This window comes from Myxine glutinosa, chromosome 1 (genome assembly GCF_964187855.1).
Source record: "Myxine glutinosa chromosome 1, kmMyxGlut1.1, whole genome shotgun sequence".
In the NCBI taxonomy this organism is placed as follows: Eukaryota; Metazoa; Chordata; class Myxini; order Myxiniformes; family Myxinidae; genus Myxine; species Myxine glutinosa.
In genome coordinates this window covers 415,411,174-415,426,785 of record NC_136261.1, presented here as the reverse complement: position 1 = coordinate 415,426,785, position 15,612 = coordinate 415,411,174, and the positions used below count along the sequence as shown (strand labels likewise).

The 15,612-nt window shown below is 35.8% G+C and overlaps 1 protein-coding gene across 1 annotated transcript in view; it reads right to left on the bottom strand.

Moving 5' to 3' along the window:
- LOC137419044 (uncharacterized) overlaps positions 1-15,612 on the bottom strand; it is a 118,641-nt gene that overhangs the window by 62,851 nt on the left and 40,178 nt on the right. The gene's annotated exons all lie outside the window — the stretch shown is intronic.

Here is a 15,612-nt window from a genome sequence, read left to right as displayed (position 1 = left end):
AATAAAAATTCTGGATGTTAAGCGCCATTGACTTCACTATTTGACTTCACGACGTCGACCGCTATGCCTCCGCCCACATTATTACATCATTATAACACTTGTACAAAGTTTGCTTTAAATCCATTCAGCTGTTCTCAAGTTGTTTTTACCTGACATGACATACGACCTTTGACCTCACCTCTTGACCCCAAAATTTAATCAGTTAATCTGCACATCATCATACATACTAGCATGACTCGGTGCACTACGCGCGCCTCACTACATGTTGTTTCAGAGGGATGGGCATCTTTGACCATTTCGGTGTCTTTTGGGTCTTCAGGGTGGTATTTTTTTAAAAAAAAAATTTTTTTATTGTATACAGAGTCGAGGCTCGTGAAAGCTAACATTTATCAAACCAACAATTCAAACAAACAAGCAAACAAAGCATATAAAAAGGGGAGCGGTCGAAAAGATGGGGAGAGAAGGGGAGGAAGCACACAAACACAACATTTGAGAGCAGGGACATCGGGAGGTGTGTGGAAGGGAGAGGGCCGGGGGGGAGGAAGGATAGGTATAAAACGCAAGGACACCAAGGACTTCCAGGAAAGAGGTCGGCACCTTAAAAGAGTGGATTTGAGGTGAAATTAGCGGGGGTAGAAAAGATCAAGGTTTTCGTTTGGGGAAGATAAGAAATGGTGGTGAACAGCCGTTTTAAAGACCTGGAGGGAGGAGTGGGATTGAAGAGAGTGAGGGAGTTTGTTCCAGAGGCGGGAGAAAAGAGGAATGAAGGAATGAAGGTGAGCAGAGAGTCTTGATTTTGGCAGTTCAACCATAAGAGGGTTGCAGGCAGATCTTGTGCGACCTGTAGGAATATTTGGGGGACAGAGCCCAGAGAGAGCTGGGGGAGCAAGGCCGGAGAGGAGGCGACAGAAGACAGAAAGACCACCAACCTGCCTGCGGTGAGTAAGTGAAAGGCCCTCGGAGATAGCGTCATCGTGGGAGATTCCAATGATTCTGAACACGTTGGTTTCAACAGCGTGAAGACGAGCTAGGTGTGAGGCTGGAGCACCAGCCCAGAGGGGAGAGCAGTACTCCATTGAGCTGCAGATGAAAGCCTTGTATGTGGTGAGGAGCTCAGGTGTGCCAAAGGAAGGACTTCGCACGACGGAGGATGTCCAGTCGGCGGCTGGCTTTGGAGGCCAGCTTGGAAATGTGGTTTTCCCAGGAAAGATCATGGCAGATAGTGAGACCCAAAAGCTTGAGTGACAGAACTTCTTGGAGAGGATTATTCAGAAAGTAGATGGGAGGGTTGTCCAGTCGGTCTTTTCGGGGAGACATCGTAAGAGTGTGAGATTTGTCAGGATTGAAAGACATGTTCCACTTGTTTGCCCAGTCTGTGATTTTGTCCAGGTCTGCAGAGAGTGAGGAGGCTGCAGACTGCCGATCAAAGGGATGAGGAATGGAGCGGCAGAGAGTGGAGTCATCAGCAAAGAGATAGAGAGGATTTTCAAGAGTCAGAGAGATCATTGATGAAGACCACAAAAAGCACAGGGCCCAGAACACCTTCTTGGGGAACTCCAGCCTGAACAGGAGGAGGAGATGAGAGAAACCCATTCAGGGCCACACTTTGACTACGACTAGAGAGGAAGTCCGCCAGCCATGCGTGGAGATTTCCATGGATACCAAAGGAGGAGAGTTTGGTGAGCAGAGCGGGGTGCCAGAACGTATTGAAGGCACGTGATATGTCGAGGGAGACAGCTCTAATTTCCTGTTTGGCTTTGAGGACCTCCATCCATTGTTGAGACAGCAGAAGCAGCATGTCCAGAGAAGAGTGACCTGGTCTGAAACCAAATTGATGATCAGAGATCAAGCCATTGGAGAAGAGGAAAGATTTCATATCCGAAGCAATGATGGATTCCACGGCTTTGCTGATAATTGGGAGAAGGCTGATTGGTCTGTAGTTGCTCGGATCTGTTTTTGCACCTTTTTGTGCAAAGCGGTGATGTTGGCTGATTTCCAAGCAGATGGCAGTTGACCTTGAGCAAAAGAGAGGGTGAAGAGAACAGAGAGAGGGAGTGAAGGAGTGGAAGAACAGGATTTTAGGACCTGTGAGCTGATGCCGTCAGGTCTAGTTGCAGAATCAGAGTCGAGGGTTGACAGAAACTTTTCCACCTAGTCAGGAGGAAAGGACACGGAGTCCAGGAGCAGCTGGGTACAACTGGGTACGGTGGGTACAGAGAGGGATGGGTTTGGGACACAAGATTTAGAGGCAAACACAGAGTTGAGGCATTCAGCTTTTTCATGTGTGGAGTCAGCAGTTGTGTATATATACACAAAGAATTAAGTTAAGCACCCCTACACAACGAATTAAGGTAAGCACCCCCTAATATATATTCTTTGTGTATATGTATACATTGGCATATATTCTAAGGTATGTGAGATCAAATAATGATTGGTATGACATTAGCAATTATCCATTGATGAAATTGAGTGATCAAAGTGAAAAAAAGTGATTGGTTGAGTCAGTGATCCGATCACGTGGGTCCTACACACGTTATTGACGCAAAGATCGCTAGATCGCTCAGAACAATGACTGTACGTTAGAAAACATAAACGTCATCCACACTGTCCGTGATGGACCTATAGCTCCATACTTAAATTGAGGTGAAAATATGCCTAAAATTCCCAAAAAATTTCACCTTAAATTATTCAGAATAAAATATTGAAAACGGCATGATTGTTATGTTTTTATGTGACCATAATATCACTTCTCCAGTAAATATAGCAATATCATGGGTATATTACACTGTTTTGACGACAACAAACTTGTAATGTGCGAGGTTGTAAAAAAACGGGGGGGGGGGGGTGCTTAACTTAATTCTTTGTGTATATGTTGCTTCTGGGACACTCTCATTTTCCCATTGACTTACATGTTAATTTTTCCCCTCCCTCATTGCCCCTAAACACCTCTATTTCTCTCACCCTGTTCTTTACGAACCTTCTAACCTTTTGACATGTTATCCTTATTCATTAGACCACTTAAACAATGGTCCTTCTGTGTGAACCTGCGATCCTTCTGACCTTATGGACCTTTTAACCTTTTACTCTTAATATCATCTGGTGAATCATCTTTGGCCCACTCAAACAACGACCCTACAAATATTTGTTTATGCGTGGGAAATAATTTAATTCTCTTGCCACTCTCCTCACCGTCTAATACATTAACAAACTAGAACGGGCACTCGGTAGAGCGCATACCTTCGCCGCAGCTACTGTTCTGTACTTGGCATGGGAGTGTAGGGAACAGAACAGTGAACAGTTTGGTGCTGATTTCATGCAAATCGGATAAGAATTGACCGAGTTATGACAAAAAACGCACATTTTGCAAGGTCGTGACCCCCCGACCTTTGACCCCCAACCGCTAACAAGGGTAATGTCTTCACTGGGTCATGTCGTATATCACAAGATCGGGCATTGAATTCTGAACATTTTGGCATTAGTTGCATGCCAATTGGATAAAAATTGACCTTGCTATGGTAAAAATACGATTTTGACCTTTTCGTGACCTTGACCTTGACCTTTGACCCGATTGCTCCCAAAATCTAATCAAATGTGTCCCGTATAATAACCAATCATCCCACCAAATTTCATGCAATTCGGTTGAATACTTTTTGAGTTATGCGAATAACATATACACACACACACACACACACAGACATACAAATAAATACACAGCGATCAAAACATAACCTTCCGCTTTTGCGAAGGTAAAAATATGTTTGAGTTTGGTTCTTTATTAAGATATTTTAACTAAGCTAAAATAAAATGATAAACCTCCCTCAATGTTCTTGTCTGAGCGCCTTCAGTGCCACACACTTTTTGGTAGGGTCCGTCCACTTTTTGGTAAGCCCGCCCCTTTTTGTGAAGCCCCGCCCACTTTTTGCGAAGCCCCGCCCACTTCTGATAAGCACCACCCACTTTTTGTGAAGCCCCGCCCACTTTTGATAAGCCCCGCCCACTTCTGATAAGCACCACCCACTTTTTGTGAAGCCCCACCCACTTTTGCTAAGCTCCACCCACTTTATAAACTCTTTAGCATTGTATCATTTCCAGGTAATACCTACATCATTTTCAGGGAATTCCCATCACATCATTTCCAGTTAAGACACGCCCAGAGAATTTCCACAGGAAATGACACACCCAGTCCTTATAAAAGGCACCGACCACACAGGCTTTTTCAAACACGCTTTCTGCTTCACTTGAGAATGGACTACTATGCCGAAATGGAATGGGATAACTTTGCTATTCCTTGGAGTCCTACTACCTGTGTAGAACTCAACCTTCAGATTGATGAACTGGACTCGAACCTCTTATCAATGGAGGTAAGTTTGTTTATTTATTTATTTATTTATTTAATTAATTATTATTTTAATTATTTATTTTAATATATTTTTTTTTAGATGAGACTCGTGTAAGAGTTAACAAAGTTTATTTTAATATTCATAGAGCTTGATTTATACAAATAAAAATATTGTATTAAATTAATACATTGTTATTTTCTTTCACAGGAAATTGTATCTGAGATACGAAATGAAAATTCTGCTTTTAACACAACTTGGGATGGTTATTTTTTTGTTTGAAGACATTTTGAACAACCAAGACCCCCAGAACGAGTTCTACCTTGATGACCCAGCCAAAGAGTTATACCTTGGAGATCCACAAAATCCTGAAAAAGAGTTTTACCATGATGATACTTGTTGTGAGTTATCAAAACAAAACCCACTGAACAAGTTCTACCTTGATGAGCCAGAACACAAGTCATACATTGGAGACCCACAAATTTCTGAAAATTGGGAAAGGGGAGTTCTCCCTGATGGTCCGCAGTTATACTATGTGAGACACATCATAGAAACCCTAAAAAATTGTGAAATGGGAATTCTCCCTGATGGTCCGCAGTTATACTATGTGAGACACATCATAGAAACCCTAAAAAATTGGGCAAGGAGAGTTCTCCCTGATGGTCCGCAGTTATACTATGTGAGACACATCATAGAAACCCTAAAAAATTGGGCAAGGAGAGTTCTCCCTGATGGTCCGCAGTTATACTATGTGAGACACATCATAGAAACCCTAAAAAATTGGGAAAGGGAAGTTTTCCCTGATGGTCCGCAGTTATACTATGTGAGACTTATCACGGAAACCCCCAATATTTCTGAAAATTGTGGTTCTACCTTGGGGACTTGGAAAGATGGTTATATTTTTGGAGACTCGGAATGGGGGTTTTGTTTTGATGACTCGGAATGTGATACCTATCTTGGAGGCTCAACAGGAATGTGGTTATACCTTTGGAACTTGGAAAGTTGGTTTTATTTTGGAGACTCTACCTGTGGGGTTCCTCTTGGAGACTCTTTGGATTCTAAAGCAATGAACAATGTTCTTTATTTAATGACGCTTGATTTAAGCAATATCAAGAAAGTTCGAGGAAGAAAATGCTGGAAAATTCTTTCTTCCCATTTCTACTTCTTTAAACTTGAAAGCCTTGAAAGACAGAATTGGGAGAAGTGAAAAAAAAAGAAAAAAGAAATACGTATTTAAAAAAAAGAAGAAAAGAAAGATTATGTTAGGGTTTGGGTGGGATTTTGAATGTGAGGGTTAGGGATGGGGTTGGGTTAGGGATGGGGTTGGGTTAGGGTTGGGATTTTGAATGTGAGGGTTAGGGTTGGGGTTGGGTTAGGGATGGGATTGGGTTAGGGTTGGGATTTTGAATGTGAGGGTTAGGGATGGGTTGGGTTAGGGATGGGGTTGGGTTAGGGTTGGGTTAGGGATGGGGTTGGGTTAGGGATGGGATTGGGTATGGGATTGGGTTGGGTTAGGGATGGGGTTGGGTTAGGAATGGGTTGGGTTAGGGATGGGGTTGGGTTAGGGATGGGTTTGGGTTAGGGATGGGTTTGGGTTAGGGATGGGGTTGGGTTACGGATGGGGTTGGGTTAGGGTTTGTATATTATTATGACTCACTCACACATACACAAAAGTTAAGCCCCAACTGGAAAGTTGAGGGATTCTGTGTTTGGGGTTCACAGATTTAAAAACGTATTCCCATTATACACACACAAAAGTTAAGCCCCAACTGAAACGTTGTGGGATTCTGTGTTTGGGGTTCACAGATTTAAAAACGTATCCCCATTATACACACACAAAAGTTAAGCCCCAACTAAAAAGTTGTGGGATTCTGTGTTTGGGGTTCACAGATTTAAAAACGTATCCCCATTATACACACACAAAAGTTAAGCCCCAACTAAAAAGTTGTGGGATTCTGTGTTTGGGGTTCACAGATTTAAAAACGTATCCCCATTACATTTTATTTATTTATTTATTATTTTCAAGGGTACTATCTGCTTACTTGTGTTTTTTGTAATTCGTGTGAGTAAAATGAACCCAAGATTTCTTCTCCATTTAAATCATATAATTTGTAGGTCCAAGGGACTGTATCCATTACATCAATGATTTTAAATAATTCACGAGTCCATTTTTGTGTATAACCTTTCTCAAAATGACTTTTCCATTTGTATATTCTTACAATATCACCAACTTTAAACTTGGGCTTTCTCAAATTTATCTCCTTTTCATATTCTAATTTTGTAAATGTTTCCAATGGTTTTGATTTTGTTGATGAATGAACTGTATTATTGTAATTATCTACAATATCCTGAATTAAATACACCCATTTTTGAGAACCGAGTTGTGTGAATTTTTTATATAATTTCTCTTTTAAAGTACGATTAAAATGCTCAATAACAACTGCCTTTCCTTCATTAAAGGTGCTGTATAATTTAATAACCTTCCCCTTAAGAAATTTCACGAATATTTTGTTATAGAACTCTGTTCCCTCATCAGTCCATAACTTCTTTGGTTTCCTTTTATCCCGATCAAATATTAGCTTAAAGGCTAACATTAAAGTATCACCCCTTTTATTTTTTAAAGGGACAACCCAGGCAAATCTACTCCTCAAATCAATAACGGTTAAAGCATACCTGTATCCCCTGTCATTATTCAATTCAATTAAATCAGCGGACCATATGTGGTCGGTGTATTTAGAATAAACCTTCCTTCTTTTAAACTTTGTGATTATAGGTTTGTGTAATTCTTCAGCCAAAAGCTCCTCAGTCTTGATGACATCATTAGAGCCTAATAGTTTTTTGAGGAATAACCAAGACCAAGTTTCAATTTAGCATTTATCAAATTTCTCACAATAAACCTATCAACTTTCTCTCTCAACGTTGGATTTTGTATCAAAGACAAATTATACAACATTTCGCTGTCGGCTTTATGTTTTTCAGTCAACGTAGTGGTTTTCCCATAAGCAATATCATGCTTCATACACACTTCGTCAACCCTATTTGTAGGTTTAGACCAAGGTTTAGGATTGTCAGCCTCATCTAATCTTTTATCCAGGTTTGTTCCTGGACCACAGAAAGAATACCCTGGAAGGTGTAATTCCCCTGGAATTCCAGTTGTTGTAAATTTACTTCCTGACAGAAACTTTTGTATATCTCCTCCTCTTTTAGGTGAGATGAATTGGCACTTTTTAGAGCCACACACTTGACATATTCCTTTTTGATAAACTCTATTATTTTTAGCTTTAACATAAGAGATATTTTTAGATTTAGTTTTCTTTTTACATTTGAGACAATAACTCATATTTATTTATCAGAAAAATTCTGACAGAGTATCAAAACCTTTTTGGTTTTTAACATATACATTTCTATCTTTATTTTTAAAACAAAAATAATCCTAAGGAATGCCTTCACTCTCTCCTCCATTTATTTACAAATAAAAACTAACTAAAGTCAATGACACCAACATCATCAATCACATAATCCTTTCCTTCTTCTTCTTCTTCTTCTTCACCACTTTCTCGTTTAAATCTCCTCCCTGAAATTGAAGACATTGACGTTGTTATTTTTGAAACCATTATCTTCATAAGAGTTGTTAATTCTTTAATTTCCTATTTGGTGCATTGAGATTGATTTATTTGCTGTAATACACTCAATCTTTTACGAATCTCACTGATTTCCATCTTTTTATATTTTTCCTCCCTCTCTCTTTGCTCCGTTTCCTCCCTCTCCTCCTTCTCCTTTTTCTCCCTCTCCTCCTCCTTTTTCTCCCTTTCCTCCTTCTCCTTTTTCTCTCTTTCCTCCTTCTCTTCTTTAACTCCTTCCTCATTTATCTTAGCAATTTTTGATATCAATATTTTCACAGCATTCATTCTTTCTTTATTTTCCTCTTCGGTGAGTTGAGATTGATCTTCTTGCTGTAATACATCCACTCTTTTTTGAATCACTCTGATTTCCATCTCCCTCTCCTCCCTCTCTCTTTGTTCCCTCTCCTCCTTCTCTCTTTTCTCTCTTTTCTCCTTCTCTTCTTCAACTCCTTCCTCATCCCTTGCTACCCTTGAGTTTAAACCCCAAAGAATATTATACATATACTCATCTGGATTTTGAGATATTCTTGTATCTATAATTATTTTTCTCATAATAGGATACCAATAAGATTTGTTGACGATTTCTAAAAGAGTTTTATATTTCATAAATTTGAGAAGTTCATTTTTATTTAATACTTTAAACAAGTCTCTATTTGTGGGTTTAACAATATCAGTATAAGGCCAGTTTTTTATGACAAAATTCCCATGTATATGCTCCAAATCATAAGGTATGTAATACCGAGCACCCTTTTCTTGTAGGTATCCTTGAATACAAAAATTATAATTCTCTTGTAGTCTTCTTCCTGCCATTTATGTATCAGAAATATATGTGAGATTAATATTATGACAGGTAATACCACCCCATCTTCCCACTACCAAATCGGTTTGTATTCCTCGGCTTTCTATCCTTATCTCATGACCTTCGTTCTTTGTCATGCTAACCATCGCTATACTATCATATATTTTTCTTTTCTTAAAACCATGTATTTGTTGTTTATTAATTGTACTTCCACATAAATCCATATCCTCACCAAGTGGATAATATTCTTCTTTACGAGACTGATTCAAATCATGTAGGTCTTCTATGTTTATTGAAAAAGACCAATTATACCCTAAATCAGGCATATCATACCCCCATTTATTAATTCGCATATTAACTATATGTCCTTCTTTATAAAATTCAATTGTAAGCAGGTAGTTAAATTCAATGAGGAAAGGTGTATGGTCAGTATAACCAGGTGTTGTGGTTGTAAATTTTACTTGTTTAACAAAACGTGCTGTTTTCTTTAAATATATATATTGTGATAAATCACTAAATCTAATTAAGTCATTCGCATCTGTAGGGTTTGGATAATTGATTAATTTATAAGTATTCTTCATATTAATATTTTTACTTACACTATATTTTTGTCGTTCAGCCTGTGCCTTTGTATAATAATTTGATAAATCAATATCCTGAGAGGATTTTCCAAAGATAGAACCATCTTTTCCAACATGTCATTTATATTAGATTAAAAATGATATCATAAAAATTTTCATTATTGTTGAGTTGAAATAATACATATAAACATAATTGACCACAACATTTAGAATTAATTTCTTGAACTTGAAATGTTTGATAAACACCATTCTGTAAGAATTGTATTACTTCAACAGGTGGTGGCATACCATAACTATCAAAATAATATTTATCCTGACTATTATGAATACAAACCCAATGAGAACCATTCTGTGTGTCTAAATTCATAATAATATTCTTTGTATTCTTATTTATATGTATTAATTCATCTCTCATACAAATAACCACATTATCAATTTTTAGTGTTTTACAATACTTAGCTAGTTCTATATTTGACGTTGTATTCTTTCCAAATTGTTTAAACCATTTATCCATTTATTTATGAGAAAGATACAATCCATTACCCCGTTTAGTTAGTTTAACACCCGCTTGAGCGATAGAGGAAAGCATATCTCCAACCAACAATCTAGCTTTATCAGGTAGACTTTCAAGTTTTTGAGCAAAATCTACAATTACACCACTTCCACTAATTTGTTTCTCCAACTCCTTGTTATGTCTTTCCAATTCTTTTTGAGCTTTTAGTTGTGCCTTCCTTTCGTTAGCAGTTTTTACCGCTGCTGAAATACCACCAGTCAATGCTCCCGCCGCACTTAAACCAGCAAATGAAGGAATTAGAAACGGGAGAAATCCTCCTCTTGACTCGTCTATTGAATATTTCTTTAACATAGGTTTCATCATTTTAATTTTAAGTGATCCAACATCATTTAGTGTTTTTACTTGTGTGTGTGTGAGTAAAACATCAATTCTTACAGCTCCTTTTCTTTGAATTGTATTAACATTAATAATACAAGGCTTTTGATTTTGAATACAAGATGTTAATTTATTAAGATTGATTTGATTAACATATACCCCAACCATTTATTTATGAGAAAAAACCTATGTGATATTAATCATAACACCATTATCTGTATTAATCTGTAATTCTGTTTCCTCCAAAAGCAAACAATATGCATTAACCTCTTCACTCTCCCCTCTTTCAATGTATAGAGAAGTATCCACTCGATTAGACTTTATAGTTTCCTTTTGAGAACTCAGGTCAATTGCGTAGATTGTATAAAGTTTTTGAAACGCAACCATATCCAAAATAGGATCATTATTACCATTACTTTCACACACCTTTTGGTAGGACTTGTAGGCTTCCTCATAATCATTTTTTTCCCAATCAATTTCCAATCTATCTCGCGGATAAAATGTGCCATCAAGAGAAACCCGAAGTTGTTTCACCTTAGCATTATCACTCAGGGCATTATTCTTATTAGTACCGTCCTCTCCATCTGGTTTTTTAAAAATGAGCCAGAGGTATCGTGGCTTTCCTTGAAGAACACCCAAATTCCAAGTGTAGGTAGTGTGTTCCAGTTTAACGTGTTGACATCTTCTTTTAAGGTATGATACATTTAGCGGTTTCTTTGAGTTAAGTCTTCTATTTAACATCTCTTCCGTTTTAAGATTAGGAGTATATTCACTGATATACCAACACAAATCATTAATAACAAATTTATTATTTTCTCCAAAAGCATTTTCAACCCCAAAAAGCAATCTATTTACATTATCATTCCTTTGTAGTTGAAATCTAATTTTAAGCCCATACAAAACTTTATCATAATCACAAAATCCAAATATACCTTTCAGAGGTACTGCTACGGTAAAACTATTCTCAGCTTTTGCGTCATCATTATACATTGACTTCCTTTGACTATAACCAGGGTCTGCGTTTGTACCCGTTGACATATCAGGAATAAAACCTTCAACAGCTCCCTTACCCATTCTATCACTAAACGAATATAGTGTAAATTTCATCATTTCAGATGTAGCAGAGACATAATCAACCGCTTCAACCTCTTGTGTTCCAATATACAGGCGGACACTATCAAACATTTTCCAGAAGAAATCATTTACGAGTGTAGCATTAGTATTATTCGCAGCCTTAGTGAATTTAAAGTTACACAGCAAGAAACTATCAGCTATATTCAAGTAAGTTTGTTGATTATTTATTTCAAAACTTTTTGTTCCGTTTGAATTCCAGTCTGTTCCTGTAATAGCATTTACCTTAAAATAGTCTTCCTTTTTTGTGGAGTTTGAAATGATAATCGTATCATCCAAATCATAGATACTATCAATCGCTTCCATACTTGTATTTATATAGTATTAAAATCGTTGAAACCCTGACCCAAGTATTTTAATGATTTTTTGTCGTTCTTGTGAAGATAGTTGAGTTTTACCTTTTTTTTATTTCTTTGATTGTTTGTAATTTATGAGACTCCTTTTGAGCATCTTTTATACTCTTTATAGCACCCGCAACTGAGCCCACGGCAGAAGCAGTTGAACCAATTAGGTCTTTATGTTTAAGGATGGTTGAACCAATACCCATTAGAGTATCAATTATCCCATCTCCTTTATTTCGAAATGGATGACCCACACCCCGTTGTCTCTTTGGTTTATAGTATCCTCTACCCACATACCTTGTATAGTATGGTGAAAGGTACATGCCCTCCCCTGTAATTATTTTATATTTTCCCAACTCATGTTTTCTCACAATAACCATTATTTATTTATTGAAAAACTTCCATATCCAGTGAATTCTGATGGATATAATTTCATCATTAAAGGATATCATACGATTATCTTGGTCGGTTATCCTAAAATTTACTCTGTATATGGTTTTTCCTGACACAGGTAAATAGACAAGATTTTTTGGTTCCATATTAAATTTATAACCAATCGGGGTTGAGTATGCACTGAATGAAAATATTGTATTTGTTCTTATTCCATCGTTATAAGCACCATCAATCAAATCACAATGAATTAATACTGAATTTATACCAGAGGATATTTGGATAACATTATCACTGTAAGACGTCCCGTTAGTTTCAATCTTTTTTGAAGAGAAACCCAATAGCTCTCTAAACGAATTTTCAATCGTGAAATCAACTTTATAATTATTTTTAAGTTTAATAGTTGATTTTGAAGTGTGTTTTTGAATATCTATTACAATATTTTTTGGTTCATCACCTTTTTCTTTCATAAGGCGAGAGACTTCTGAAGATATTTGAGAAATCTCGTAAGCTCCAGGTGAAACGGTTATAGTTTTATATCCACTTCCTGGATTATAACTAAACTTGTTGTTTTTCTCTGTGATATTAAACAAGGTATTATAAGTTTCCATCTACAATAAAGATGCCTCATATGAGGTAAGGGGGTCAAGTTGTAGTGGGTAAGGGAATGAAGCTGTGTAATCGCTCGTTGTGAAATTAAAACTAAGAATTGTGCTTCTCATCTTATTTAATATCTAATAAAATATCTTTGTATTGACATTTATTAATTATTTTCATATTCATCAACTGATCTAAAATGGCTGAGGATTCATTAAAACAATTGTTGTTTCCAGCCTTCTTACTACCTAACAACAATAATAGCCTATTAACTAATTGTGATGGGTCATTTGGAAGAAAACTAACACCTGAACCAAGCTTACTTAAAGCATCAATAATATGTTTCTCCTTCTCATTCTTCTTACTTTTACCAGCAACAGAAACTCCATAATCAAGTGCATTTAGCAACTCAATATATACCCTATCTTCCTCTCTTTCCATATCAAGTGGTTCCTCAAAATATTTTGAACCGCTGAATCCGGGGTTTGTTAGAAGAAACATTAATCTTGGAGTTAATTTAACATTTGGTTGAGTAGAACTCAAGAACATCAATTCATCATTAAATATCAATACCTTTTCTTTCACAAGATGGAACACTGCTGGTTCTTCTGTTGGAATGAGACCTGCTCTGGTTTTTGAATCTGCCAAATATTCGTTGTTTTGAAGAGCTTCCACTACATAATTAGGGGGTTTATTTACCTCCTCAGGTTTCTGAAATAATTCTTCATCATTATATTCTAATTTTCCAAGTTCTTGTTTTGTTATCTGACTAAAATCTTTGAGCATTTGAAGTTTTTTCGGAGTAAATTCTACCGTGGTAACTGTAGGGTGTTGAGTTTTTAAAAGCGGTTTAAAAAATTTCTCTTGTTTTCTTTCAAAGGCTTCTTCACCAGTTAGTTTCTGTCTCCGTTTCTTCTTTATCTCTTCCTGTTGCTTTACAACTTTTGAAACCAACTCTTGATGTTCTTTAAACTTTCTTGCTCTTTCTTCGGTATTCATTTTCTGTATTTATTTATTGAAAAATATCATTTAATGAATTGTAAAGGTCAATGGGAAAATTTTCCTTTTCTTCATCATTATAGTAAATGTGTTGAAATAAATCCTTTTCTTTAAATATTTCATCAAATTCTTTATTGGTATTAATACGAGTTGTTATTTCTTCTTCACTAATACTTGTATCTCTGCTTTTCATACGTTTGCGTTGAGTCTCCTCATCGATATCAAAACCGAATGATAAAATCTTAACTCCATCACCACACAAATGTTTAATAATTTGTCTCATTCCTTCAGGATTAGTTTCTAAAATCCCAAGACCATTAGATTTTACTTTATTTAACTCACTCCTACAATGTGAATATTTTGGAGAACCAAGAGAGACCTCCTCAAATATTTGACCTTCGTTCCTCAATCGCATATGTTCCTCCATTGAAATGTAGTAATAATCTTTCCCTTCTACTTCTCCTGGTCGCTTTGCTCTGGTTGTAGTACTCACAAAACGAATCATAGGGTGTTTTTTTTAAAAACTTACAATCTTTTCATTTTTACTATTCAAGAGTTTAGATTTATGAAAGTTCTTTCCAGAAGCAGATTTACCCACAAGGTTAATAATAATTGTTGTCATTTATATATGTAATTATGTTTAAAATAAAAATACATCCTTTAATATCTCATCTTGTTTCACAACAATATATTTATATTTTCCAATCGTGTGTTTCATATAATTTTCAAATTCTTTTTTACTACATAATGTAGAACAATTGTCTCTCCAAAAATTATTTACATCTATTGAATTTAACTTAAATAAAATAAAAGTATTGGCATTGTTTCTTATTGAGCGTCGAGGGAGTTGAAAATATGACTGACTACGATAAATACAATTACAAGAAGAATGTCTCCCTCTTGTATAGTAGCTGTCCATTACTGTTTGGTTTCTCTCATTAACACAATCATCAAAGATGACGAGGTTCTTTTTTGATTTATCTAAATCTTGAGGTGAAGGTATATCATCCGTATTATCACTGAGAATACAAGTTATGGGTTTTGGTTTCGATTTTGATTTCTGTGTATCACAAAATAATTGTATTATATCTTCAATATTATAATCATTTAGTTTGTTTTGAAGTTTAAATAAACCGATAATGTCTTCCTTTTTAAGACCTGCATTAAAACCCTGTGAGAGTAGTTGATACTCGGGTTGAAAACTAGACTTTGTAAAAATTATTAAATTATCATAATCTAAAAAATTAGGACCAAGGAGCATCTTTAAAAGTAAACAGGTTTTTCCACATCCGCTTGAACCAACTATTAGACATCTCAATGAATTTGGAATGTTTTTATGGTTATTAAATTTTATCTTATTTTCCCAAACGGGTAAAAAATCATTCATTTATATATTTGGAAAACAAGTCATCCAACTTTTTTTGAGCTATTTTAGAAACTCTATATTTTATCCTGAGTTCGGGTTTAATTTCAAAATAATTCATTATTTTATTTATATAGTATCTTGTATTAACATTTCCATTAAAATTATTTTGAATAATAAATATCATTAAACCCTTATACATTTCCTCAATACAAAGAGTCTCTTTCCTTGTAAGAAATGGTGTATTATCACCATAATGCTTAACATTCATCTCTCTTATTAATCTTGTAAAGTAATTCATTTTTGGTTCTAATTTAAAAGAGTTATATGTTTTTTTTTTATTTCTTATTATCATTAATTAGAATATAATCACAGAATAAACATTGTTTATATGAATCCTCATCATTAAGCCCCACTCTATCACAAGCCGGACAATTCTCTAATTTATCATATGGAGAGTCTGGAAATTCTAAATATCCTTCAGAACTTATCATATTTATGTGGTAAATTTTTACTTAAACTAAATGCAAGTTTATTCATTAATAAATACAATGTTTCAAAG